Raw genomic sequence first — 12,959 nt, 5'->3', positions numbered from 1 at the left:
CACCGTGGGCCAGAGATGTCGGGAGGAGCAGGATCCGAGCAGAAATTATTATGGATTTAATCACACGATCAGCAGCAAGGCCTGGCTGCGAAGAAAGCAAGTCCATAGCTCTGGTTACGGCCAGTGTCCCTGCATCTCTACATCCCCGTGTCCCCATGTCCCTGCCACCACGGTGCCTGCCGGGCTGGCGGCAGAGCACGGTAGCTCACAGAGGCGCGCCCGCCGGACCTGGGGCTGGAGTCCACTTGGAGCCCAGCATAATCAATCAGCGATAAGGGGCGTGTGTCTGTTAAACACAGCGACATTGGCCAGGATTACAGAATGCTCTCTGGCCATAATCGAGAAGCATCTTTCAGACAAAACTCTGCTTGAAATCAATTGTGTGCAAAGAGCTGCCTGCTGCAGTCGTTCAGTGTCACACAAAAGGGGTGAGCGTCTTCCTGTGATCTTTCACCATAACTGCTTTATCTAATGAGACCAGAGCTTTAATTTCTTTTCACATCAAACATGCTCCATACTCAACAAAGTGTGGAAGCGGCTGTGCAGCCATGTCCTCGGGTGGCCAGCTCAGCGGGCCTGGGCCCTGCTCAGACCTGGATGTGCGTGGGCAGGATCTTCTGGGCGCTCAGGGCTGAGGGCAGGCCTGGCTTCCCCACACCCAGCTCAGCGGCACCCAGCTTTGATCTCTCCCCATTTTGGACAAACCAAAACTGTTTTATCCAACATTCACACCCCGTGACCCCCTGGATGGGAGAGGGATGACTGGACTAAGTGTTTGGATGACCTCGGGGTCACCGGAGGGGTACTGCAGGACTCAGGGGAGGGGCCCAGGGAGAGAGCAGGAGGCCGTGCACCTGCACCTGGTGGCACCTGGGTCCCAGGTTCAGGTGGGCCCTGAGGGCTCATGGGAGGAGACGGTGCCCTGCGCCCCCCTGGGCACATCTCCTGATGCAGATGAGGCAGGGCACACTTGCACACCAGTGCACGAGCTGGCCAGCATGATCTGGCAGGGAGGCGGGACCATCACCCAGGTATGCAGGCAGAGGGCACACGGGGCACGCCCTATGGGGGGAGCCCCATCCTGGGTCCTGTGAGCCGCCAGCACTGCCTGCGCCACACTGAGCGCCACACTGAGCCAGCCTGCTGCCAGGAAGGCTCCTGTCACAGAAAGGCCAGGCTGGATGCACTAGGGTCACCTGCAAACCCGTGTGCAGGCAGCCAGGGTCACAGGTCACAGGTCCCCAGGACACAGGTCACTGGATCCTAGGTTCAGGGGTCACAGATCACAGGTCCCCAGGACACAGGTCACTGGATCCTAGGTTCAGAGGTCACAGGTGTTTTATTTCATAAAGCCCATCACATTCCGAGATATTTCTTTATCATCAGGTTTAAATGGTACAACTTGAAAAACTTGTTTTTCTCTCTCTTTTGAAATATTTTATTTATTTGAGAGACAGAGAGAGAGAGCAAGGCAGAGGGAGAGGAAGAAGCAAGCTCCCCACTGAGCAGGGAGCCCTATGTGGGACCCGATCCCAGGACCCCAGGATCACAACCTGACTCGAAGGCAGATGGCTCAACTGACAGTCCCCCGGGCGCCCCTGTGATTCTCCTATAATCTTCTCTACTCCCCGAGTCTTTGGGCCCCTGAGGGATACTTCTTGGAAAGTCCCGGTGAATGGGCAGGGGGCAGTCCATCCGCTGGCAGCGCTGGCTGCCCAGCTGCCTCCACTGGCTAACCAGCCTCCACATGGGGGCCCCATGGCCTCAGATGCCAGCTTCATCCCTCTTTCGTGACATGGCAGCCTGCACTCTCTCTGCACTTGCTGCTGGAGGGGGTGAGTGGTGGGGAGGTGCAGCCGGGTGCCTACTTCAGAGTCCCGGAACTGCTGCCTTAGCTGTGAGGGTCACCCACCCCCCACGCACCTGTCCTTGAGGCCTGAGCCCCATCCCACCGGTACCTGCCTGCACACACCTCTGAGAAGAGCCTGTGTCCTGAAGACCAGGCAAGGACAGCCGTTCTCAAACCTGTGGGACCCCAGTAAACAAATGCTAATGGGGTTTCCTTGGGTTTTGATTCAGGTGGACTCTCCCTCCCTTCACGGAGGTCACATCACTTCCCTAGCATGAGAAGTCAGGCACGTTCCATGTGAGCCCAGGACCCTGCGTGCCTCGGTTGCACCCCCAGCAGCTGCTCCCTCCAGCAGGAAGAGGATGACATATGTGGAGATTCACACCTGAAAAAAGCCCATCTGCAGCTAAGCACTCGGCTGTTAAAGGCCCACATTGCCCAGACATTTAGAACATGCAGGAACATGTGACCAAGAGGACACCATGCTGGTGGGAGGGCCATCAGCCTGTTGGGTTGCCCGTGCTGGGGGCTCCGCCCTGAGAACCTGCGTGCTGGGTCACCAGGGCCATCTGGAGTCAGGGTCCTCACTGCCCCGACACCTGCCCCGTGGCTGTCTCCCTGCGCTCTACTTCCCCGTGGACCCTTCACTGCCGTGGCTCCAGGTCAGAATGTTCGGTGCTCCCTGACCAGCCCGGACTGTTGGTGAAGAGCCCCCCTCTCCAGGGCCTGGAGCGTGAGGCAGGCCTGGTCTGGCGTATTCTTTCCTGCTGTCCCCAGCGTGTGCCCTGTGCCCTGTGCGGTCATGTAAGCATGATTTCCTAAACGTGCTCCTTTTTCTTTCTTGTACATCTGTGCCTCAGATGTCCAGTTACATCCTAAACATCCTTCCCATGATCATTGATTCTAAGCACCCGTTCTGTTCACAGGAGTTTCCCTCAGGAAACTGCCAGCATCACCATCCCTGGCGTCTCATCTGGCACAGCTCTGTGCCCCCTACGGCGGCCCTGCCTGGTATCCGAGTGACCCTCAGACGGCTGTGTCCCCGGGATTCCCAGCCACCCAATGGCGGGACCGGGTCTTATCCATCACTGTACTTGCTTCTCAGAAGCCAATGCTTAAAGCTGAGAATTGATCAAGGAGGGTACTCAAGAAACCATCTGATGAGTCATCAGTAAAAGGAATAAGTTAAAAAAAAAAAAGGAAACTAGGAGATTTGTGAATACTGTTAATATTTTACGCCAGCCAAATGTCATTATTTGTTCGACAAAGCTAGGGACAGTGATGCTGCCACTGGGGGAGCTGGATGAAGAGCATGGGCTCTCTATGTTCACCACCACTTCCTGTGGAGCTGTAGTTATTTTCAAATCAAAAAACCCCACTTGATACCTGGGATGCATTTATTCTGTACATAGGTGCATGTGTGGAGTTAGAGCCAGGAGCTGGATTGGCCCATGAAGTCCAAGTCTGGGGAGCCTTGATCAGATGGAGGTCATGCGGGGTTTGCTTCCACCAAGCCTCAGATATACTGCAGTGCTTGCACCCGGTGAGCACTTCGTTGGCACACTTCCTTGTTTTAGGCACTGCTTTGGAAATGAAATAATTAGGTGATATAAGTATTTGTAAACCGCCAAGTAAATTGTTCCTGAATGTGGGCACCCCATCTGCCTATAGGGCAGCCAGGCTGGCTCTTGGCGGCTAGCCTGCCTCCGCATGGGCCATGAGAGTGGATCTGGGGTCTGCTTGTGGAGGGTGCGGAGGGGGCGTGGGATCTCATGAAGACAGAAGGTGCAGCCCGGACGGTCTGCAGATGCTGAGGGGAGCGGGCCGGGCCGGAGCCAGGAGGAGCGTGTGGGATCCAGCCAGGCGAGGAGGGAGGCAGCGCGGGTGGTTCACAGCTCTTTGTTTATGAGAACATCTGTCTGGGGCGGGACAGCTGGAGATGCGTCTTGGAAGGGTTTTTACTACTTGGAATTTGTTTCAGCAAATAGATTTACTTCTCTGTATCATTTTCTCCTACCAAAAAAAAAAAAAAAAAGGAGGAAGAAGTTAGGCTTATAAATACCTTTCCTTTATTGTGCTTTTATTCATAGCTTGTGAATGTGTTGCATATGCTTATATATCTTGCAGAAGAGGAATAAAATCTTCACGAAATGTCAAATCGCCAGCTCGAAACAGAAAAATTGTGTGATTTGGGCCCACTCCGGCCTTTTACCAAAGTCTTTGCCAAACTGGCTAAATTTATCAAGACGTCTATGGAAATTGAGAGCAGAGATATTCATCTGAAAATATTGTTCTTAATGTTGAAAGTTTGCTTCAAAGCAAGATTGTGCTAATAGCAATTGTTTCTCCCAGCCATTCAAATGCCCTACATACTGGAGAAACAGAAAGAGCAAATTCATTAGGGATAAATTATTAACTTAAATCTTCAAAGCAAAAGCTCAAAGAAGGGAAAGCTCACCGAATGGAAAGAGAGGCGCAGCAAGCGGCACATAACTTCACACCATTGTTTGTGTATTATTACAGCTATTATAACTAATTGATGCACTAGCGGCTAATTAGTAGCCTGGCTCCTCCAAATGTTTTGCAGGACAATTATTCTGCACTGCTTCCAAAAGGCTCCGCGTTTGAGGGTGGTATTTGCCTACCTCTGCTTCCTGTCCCGAGCTCCCTCCTCGCATACTTGGGCACCGCTCGGGAGGCGTCCCGCTGCACACCGCCCTGCTTCCTCTGCCCAAATCGAGGTGTACTGATGGCCTTTGTGTGTTGCGATGCGGGCAGAGGGTAGAGCCCGTCAGGGTCAGGAGGCGCTTGGACTCAGAGGCGCAGCTGGAGCCGCCCCCTCAGAATGGTGGTGCCCTGGGCCGGCCCCACCTGCACGCTTCTGGGCCAGCAGCCCGGCCAATGAGAGCTCCTTGCACATGAATGGCCGGCGGGGTAATGGTGCATTTGTGCACCCCCCCTCCAGGGACCCCGGAGATGTGTTCACAATGACCACCTTGTCTCGCGGGGTGTCCTGATTCTTGTGCTTCTCGATCATCTGCTTGAGGCCCACAGAGTTTTTGTCTCGGGACAAGGGCAGCGCCTTGAGCAGCCCGCTGCCGCCCGCAGACCCAAGGTTTGCCAGGACGCGTTCCTATTTCCCCTTTCGGGAGGCTTCTAGCACAGTGAAGGCGGTGAGTCCGCAGATGGTCTGTCCTGGCTGATACTTTGCGGTTCCCACTGGCCTCTTCTCTGGGCTCCAGGTGAGCTGCGCCGGCAGCTGCAAAGGGAGCATCACCAGGTCCTGTGGCTCTGCCCCTGCACTCGGGTCATGGGGCCACACTGCAGCTCCAGCACACATTCAGAGAGAGTGCGTCTCTCCCCTGGCCTGAGTAGCCTTGTGCAGCTAGAAGAATGGGCCAGAAGAAATGCATGTGCGGAGGAGCCTGTGTGTATTTCTGGGGATTTTACAACGATGTGGGGAAGATTGGACACCCTGTAAGTGAGATGGGCGGGTGTGTAAGTCTTCCTACGTCCTTCCTACTCCTGCATGGAGGAGTTAGTTGGTGGTGACAGCCCTCGAGTGCCTCCCAGGCCCGCTGCTGTTGGAAGATGACAATGCTGATGCTGCTGACATATCCACTGTCACTTGCAAGGAGCGTTGGTGCAGTATGCAAAGTGCCCTTGGAGGAGCTCCCATCTGAGCCTCCCGAGCCCGGGGGCAGGCACTGTGACACATTCACGTGGGAGAACCCCAACAGCCAGGCTAAACGAGGCCCCATGAAGGTGGTAGGACTTATATCCTGTCCTCTGGGGACTTGTGCCACCTCCTTACCAATTCATGAGAAAAAACCCTATGAGTTCAGACGGCGCATTTCATGTTGAGAGTGTACTGATTCCTTATTTTGGAGAAATAGGGCACTGTCTGAATTAGACTTGAAGCTGGGAAAAGCTCTCTGGAGGAGGCACAATTTCAGCTATGTTTTGAGGGACGAGTAGCAGGTGGTTGTATACGTTGGGGACAAGCCCTTCAGGTAGAGGGAACAGCATTGGGAAGGCATGGAAGCGAGAGCAAAGTAAAGTGTCTACATGTGGATGAGCTAGAGGTGGGCAGGTGGCTTTCTGAGCTAACATCAGGGGGCTTTCTGAGGTAACATCAGGGATTAAACTTTTTCCTGAAGGGCGTGGGAATGTGGAAGAATTTAAGTGACTTGCATTTTGGATGAACGCTGATTGAAGCAGGGCCAGGCGAGGAGTGCGGTACAGAAGTTGGAGGCACGAGAGGGATGGGGTCATGATGAGACCAGGCCTCCCAGGGGAGCACATGGGCAGCAGGGAAGTCGCCAGGGGTGCTGGGCTCCTGGCTGGACCCTGGGATGGCCTTGCTGTGCACCGGAAGGACGCACTGTGGGATGGGCACCGGGAAATCCAACAGGTAGGTGCTTACAGGTCTGCAGGGGTCAGTGGCATGGAAGTGGTGGAAGCCCTGGATTTGGACGAGGCCTCACGGGAAAGGGCATGAGGCAGGACGCAGAGCAGGTGTCTGGAGGGCTGTCTTCCTGTAGAGCTGCTCGAGACAAGGGAAGCCTGGGGCTCTGGATACTCTTGGGGATTTGAGAAGGACACCCAACCCATTTTACCACAGCGACTTCTTCTAGGACAGAGACTCTCTCATTCCTCCCCTTCCTCCATTTCTGAGCTGGCTGCTTCCTCTCTGGCAGATCATGCCTACTGGGACACCTGGGGGCCCCTCCCAGCCCCTCACCTGTCCTGTTGGACGAGCCTCAGGTGAGAGCTCCATGAGGCTGGGGGGACTCTTCCCTCGAAGGCTTGTTCCTGGGTGGGGTGGTGAAGATGCTGCTATCCACAGTGAGGGACAGGCGCCCACATTCCTGCCCACCTGAGGTGAGTGGGGCTGCAGCTGCACTTGTTTGTTTGGATGACACACATCTCTGTTCAGTGGGCTTACTTCTCGGCTCTCTCTAAGCAAGAGAGTCAGGCCTGCTGCCCCACGAATATGTCCTTCTGGTCCCTGTGTACGTGGAGCCCTGCGAGGTCACACGTTGTGCTGTGAGGTCACGTGTCGAGCTGCGCAGTGGCAGTGGGAGACACGGCTCCTCCTTGGAACCAGGCCCACATGATGGAGATGCTGTGCCAATACCCACAGCGCTCAGAGAGGGCGGGTGGTGGGAAGGTGTTTTTTAAGAAGCAAAGAACAGATTCTGCAGAAAAATATATCTACTGAGATGATTCAATTTCATCTGTAAAAATGTGGCTTTATTCAGAAATTGTCAGTGATATGATACAGCTAATTAAGGCATGCATGGTGTTAACAGTTTCATTAGAGGAGATAATATTGCACAAGAAAAATAAGAAATCATTATGATGAATGTCTCAACATTACATTACATGTTAATGAAGTGTAAATGATCTAATTATTTTTGAAAGAATACAGATTCGATTAAACTGTCGGAATTAAATTGGAAAGGACAGCCTATTGTACTTTTTATGTACAGACAAGTTAACGTTAATTAGGCACAATCTACGAGAACAAATGAGGCACAACCCTCGGTGAACAATCACGGATCCATCGCTCAAGGCAGGTTTCATAAAGAATTATATTAGGGAAAAATTGTAAGTCAATTACATACAGTGCGGGCTGGTGGGGGGGAAGAGCAAGCCGCGGCCCTCCCTGAGCCGGGCCCGTGCGACCGTGCCACCGCCGCCAGCCACCCAGTTCATACACTCGGATTCTACTGGTCACAGGAGGGGATCAATTTTCACCTCGTGTCCCTGCAGTAGCTTCCAGGAGGCAGCAGGGCCCGGTTATAGCTCCCCTCCCAAGGCCCCGGCCTTTGGAGGTGACTCCCCTCCCAGGTGTCCCCACCAGGGTCTCAGAACAGGACGCTCGTGGATGTTATTGTCATTGTCATGGCAACACAGCGGCCACTCTCGGCGTCCCTTCCCAGGTGCTGTGGCTGGGGGAGCCGGGAGGGGCGACATGGGTCTCCCGTCCTAATTATCTGTTTCAGATCAATCAACTAAACAAGAAGAAGTGGAGGAGCAAGAACAGGAGGAGGAGGAGGAGGAGAAAGAAACCGTAGTGAAACAAAAAACCAAAACCTGTAAACTTCATCAATATTCGATCAATACAAACCTGTTTTTTTTCTCTTGGAAAAGCAATTTTGAAAACCGAATATTCTGCATCTAGCTTTATTTCTGTCTTGTTTATGTTTCTCTAGACGCAAGCTCTGACACTAGAGGAGTCCACCTTGTAGCAATCAGGCTGCTGGGACAGGTGTGGCACTGGTGCAAGGCACTGGAGGGTGCGGGTCTGCACATCCTGGGCGGGGTGGGGGTGGTGGTGCAGGCGGGGCATGGGGGGTCCCCAGCCTCAGGAGGGTGGTTTCTTGGACCCTCCTCCTAAATACAGATGCTGCTCCTGCTGCCGCGCTCCTGGAGTTGCCCACCTGGGGAGTCTGTGGGGGCATTGGTCAATATCTCCAATCTCTGCAGCAGGCCTGTGTTTTCAAAATAGAACTGTACACCTGATGAATTATATTCTTGTTTAATTATGGAGTCGTCCTACTTTACTAAAACCCAGAACACAAAAATATGATTGAAAATCTCTGGAGAAATGAAAGGATGATGACTTATAAAGGGTGCTTGCTGTATCAAAGGGTTTGCTGCTGGGGTCCTGTTAATTCTTCTGGTTCATTAAAAACAAGATATAGTTGGCACATTAGTGCATGAACATATTTATTTCATAAAACAAGGGATATAGCTGTTCCCTCCCTTTCCTCTCCCTCAGAAAGGTTTGCTGGGGGTAAGAAGGAAGGGGGCATGGCCTTTTGGTGTGCAGAACAAGAAATTTCTTTTTACACCCAGCTCCAAAACTTTAGGGTAATTATTAATAATTAGAATTGAGTGAAAAACCCACACCAAGTGAGTGATTCAATGTAATTTGCAGTTAACAATAGTTGCCTTTTTGAAACCTCAGGAGTCAGAACAAGAGAGTCATACAGTCTTTTTGTTTTAATTTCTGGCAGCTGAAGGGACCAAAATTTAGAAAAACCCTATAGAGGGAACCACATGCTTAAGAATTACCAAAATAAAAAAAAAAGCACACACATCAACAACAACAAAAAGTAATTTGTAAAATGCATGGAATTTGGGGTTTTAAATAAAACATATTTGGACTCTGCTCAAACAATGTTCACAAAAGGTGTTCACAGCAAGCTGAGCTTTTTGTTTTAAAAATTTCAGTATATGCTAACAAAACTCCATCCTGAAAAATACTCCTGGGGGAAATCTTCCAAGGCTGGGAGCCTTCAGTTCCCGGAGGACCGGTGACTGTGGGCCCTAGGTGATGACCATTAGGTACCAGGTGATGACCGTGGGCACCAGGTGATGACCGTGGACCCCAGGTGATGACCACTAGGCACTAGGTGATGACCGTGGGCACCAAGTGATGACCATGGGCACCAGATTGTGACTGATAGGTACTAGGTGGTTACCATGGATACCAGCTGATGATTGCAGGTACCGGGTGATGATGGTGGGTACCGAATAGTGACCGAGAGATACCAGATGATGACTGCTGGCTGGTACCAGGTGATGATGGTCCTGAAAAAGAGGCCATGGCAGCCATAGCACCTCTTGCTTGTGGTCCCAGCTGGGCTTTGGTGTTAAGCTCACCAAGTGTCTACCACTGGCTCTGTCACCCAGCCATGGTGGTCCTGGCTGGTCAAGGCCCAGTTTTATGTCTGGAAACCAAGTCTTGATAGTGCAGTTACCTCCTGAGGTTTGTAGGGAGTCAGGAAAATGGCCGCAAAGCATCTAGACGCCTAGTCAGTGCCGTGGTGATGACTGTTTTATGAACTGGATGGTGGGCAGTGGTTGGCACAGTGCTATGCACAGACATCTCTGTGAGTGTCAGGAGCCCTTCTCAGTGTGGTCCAGAGCTGTCTCCAGAGCTAGGCTGCCCATGATGAGTCTAGTTGTGGATTCAGAGCCAGAGCTGGGGAGGGGCCTGAGAGCATGCATTTCCATGGCCCTGAGAAGGAGATGGCACAGAGCAACTGTCAGACCAGCTTGGTTTCTGAACAGAAACTGTAAAACAGCCCAGCTCAGTGGGAGGCAAATACCACAGAAGCTTCCAGGTACCTGCAGGGAAGTGGCTGCTGCTGTTGCTGCTGGTGGTGGTGGGGGAGGCATCCCCTAGTATGTTTTTCATACTACGGCTTCAGTTCCTGAGTAATGATCTAAAAAGAGTAAGGCTCAGTGAGGGTGCAGGAGGCAACTTAACATGGAGCAGAATGAAACATGATCAGAGCCGAGGAGGCAGAGCACACGCACATCCAGGAACCCAGGCTCTGCCCCTACCGCCCTCCCCAGGCCAGCATGTGGACAGCTGCTTAGACCCTCCTGCCTGTGGGCAGCAGGCTAGTCATCACCTGGGAGCTGAGGGGCCTCAGTCGGGGGCCGACGGGCTGGGCAGGGGCTGGGAACCCAGGCCGGCCCTGACACCACGTGTGATAAACTGCATTCCCTTTAATCAGCATGTGTTCTTGTCCATAAACCTGAGTAGAGGCTGCGTTGTGCCCCCATTTATTAGGGAAAGTCTTCAGTTGTGCTCTCACCTCCTATTCTTTGTGAGTTGTATTTAGAAAATCTAATTCCCTGCACATAAATACTTGTGAAAGATTAGCAAATGTCAGAAATAGTATTTAAAACTACCATTTCCTTAGAAGAGAATTATTTAAAGACAAAATATACTTTGAAGCAGGAATCAGTGGACACTTGGTGGAGATCTATCACACAGTGACTATCTTTCCCAATTAGAGAACGTCTTACAAAATCTTCCCTGTAAAAAATTATGAATTTTGCTTTGTGATTCAGGGTAATGCCAATGGAAAGCCCTTGACAATAACTATGAAGCTGGCAGAAAAACAATGCAATATAACCATGTGAACTAGGATATAGAATCTGTGCAGTAAAATGTAAAATATAGTATTTTGCCAGTAGCTAATAAAGCATTAACAATTATTCTCTTATTCCTCCCAAGGGACTCAGTATAATCAATTTCAGGTAATATTTATAAGGTTCATAGCCTGTATATCAACCACTCAACTGGGCTTTGTAAACTTTGTGCAGAGGGGAAAAATATAATATTTTATTCAAAATAGTAAAATATTGTTTAACTGAGTTTCAAAGGCAGAGCGGGCATTGGGGATAAGAAATACTTCTTTGCATTCTTACCTTAGGGTACCATGTTCCTGCATTATTGAGATCCAGACCCTGTAATTATAAACACTATATCGAGTCAGGCAGTTACTGGAGCATAATACTCAGACGAACATGGCTAATGTCAGTGTTATTAACATGGTCACTCGGAAACTAATTGTAGAACACAGTTAGGGTGTCAGTCATATTGTGCACTAATGCTACACAATGAAAGATTAATAATAGCAAAAAAGAAAGGCGAATCTGTGACTGCCAAACTTCCCAGCCCAGTTGCCAAGATGGTGGGAGAGCTCTGCGAGAGGAGGCCCCGCCAGGCAGAGATAGCTTCCAAAGAGAAATTGTAATTTGTTTCTGTTTTTTTCCAGCATTATGGACATGCTTTTCTGTTCAGTTTAAATTGATTTTTCAATTTGATCTCAAGCCAGACTATATGTGACCTGATGAAGTCTCAGCCCTCCCGAGCCCAGATCTTAATCTCTTGTCTGAAATAGTTAGCATAGTTGGCATCTCCCGCATGGAAACCGAATGGACTAGCGGACTCCTCTGACCATGGCTTTAAACAAACCAATTAGGTGTCCTCTGCTTGTGAACTATGGTGTCAAGGAGCAGTGAAAGCAACAGCCACGTCCCTCTCAGTACCCCATGCAGTAGGCAGGACCTCACCGGGGCAGGATCTCCTGCCTTAGCCCGCAGCCTGGCTCCTACCCATGGAGAGCCTGGGGCACCAGGTGGTCCCTCTGGATCCGTGCTCTGTGCACTTACCTCTGGGTGTAAATGGGCCAGGGGCTGGAGCTTCGACGGTCACCAGGGGATTCTATCCTTTTGAGTTCAGTAGTTTAAAGGTTAATTTGTATGGTAAATGTTGTCTCCCCTTGATACCCCTGTGGTTGGAAATGCGCAGGACTTCAAGTATTTATTTATTTATTTATTTATTTATTTATTTATTTATTTTTATGGTGAAAAAATTTATATTTAGATTTATAGCCGGCTGGACTCAGTTTAGATGATCCCAGTTTTGTTGGCAACATCCAAAGCATCATAGTCAGGATCCAGTCGAACGTACGCTTTCTTCTCTCCATCAGGCCTGATCAAGGTGTTGACCTTGGCCACATCAATGTCATAGAGCTTCTTCACAGCCTGTTTGATCTGGTGCTTATTGGCCTTGACATCCACAGTGAACACAAGTGTGTTGTTGTCTTCCGTTTTCTTCATGGCTGACTCAGTAGTCAGGGGGAACTTGATGATGGCATAGTGATCAAGCTTGTTTCTCCTGGGGGTGCTCTTTCGAGGATATTTGGACTGTCTTTACTTTAGAGACGCAGGGTCTTGGGTTGTCGGAATGTAGGAATATAGTTGATGTGCAGATCTTTTTTTTGTGACTGCGCACACCTTTCAGCACTGCTTTCTTTCTTAGCTTTCAAAGCCTTTGCTTTGGCTTCAGTTTTGGGAGGGGCAGGGGCTTCCTTCTTCACCTTCAGTGCCATGTTCATGAAAGGGACTTCCAAGGCTCATTTCCACGGTCTTATAGAGTGTGACTTCAGGTATTTAATAGGAAAAATACTGGGTAAATTTTATTCATGTCTTAAGCCAGTGTAGATAATGAACAAGTCTCATGTGCCCTGGACTGTCCTTGAACTCTTTCCGTGGAACCCATAGCAAGGTTATTCAGCCTTAGTTTTGCCAAGGGCTGGGTCTGACCCTCGCCCAAGTTTCCACCATCTCCTCCTTTACAAACAAAGATATGCTATCTTTATCTGTTCTAAGGTGTTTTGCTAAAGCTTCTCCTTACCTCTATATCTCCTAGTTTTCTCTTTTTTCCCTCCTCTTTATTATCCTTGGTAGGAAAATGAGTGAAGATTGGAAATAGGCATAATAGAGTCTGGAA

At 50.4% G+C, this 12,959-nt stretch overlaps 1 pseudogene; it reads right to left on the bottom strand.

The window, feature by feature from the left end:
- Positions 1–12,073: 12,073 nt before the first annotated feature.
- Positions 12,074–12,558, bottom strand: LOC121481792 (annotated as a pseudogene).
- Between the last annotated feature and the right edge of the window lie 401 nt (positions 12,559–12,959).

This window comes from Vulpes lagopus, chromosome 24 (genome assembly GCF_018345385.1).
Source record: "Vulpes lagopus strain Blue_001 chromosome 24, ASM1834538v1, whole genome shotgun sequence".
In the NCBI taxonomy this organism is placed as follows: Eukaryota; Metazoa; Chordata; class Mammalia; order Carnivora; family Canidae; genus Vulpes; species Vulpes lagopus.
Note: the sequence above shows the minus strand (reverse complement) of the source record. Positions and strands in the feature narration are given on the sequence as shown.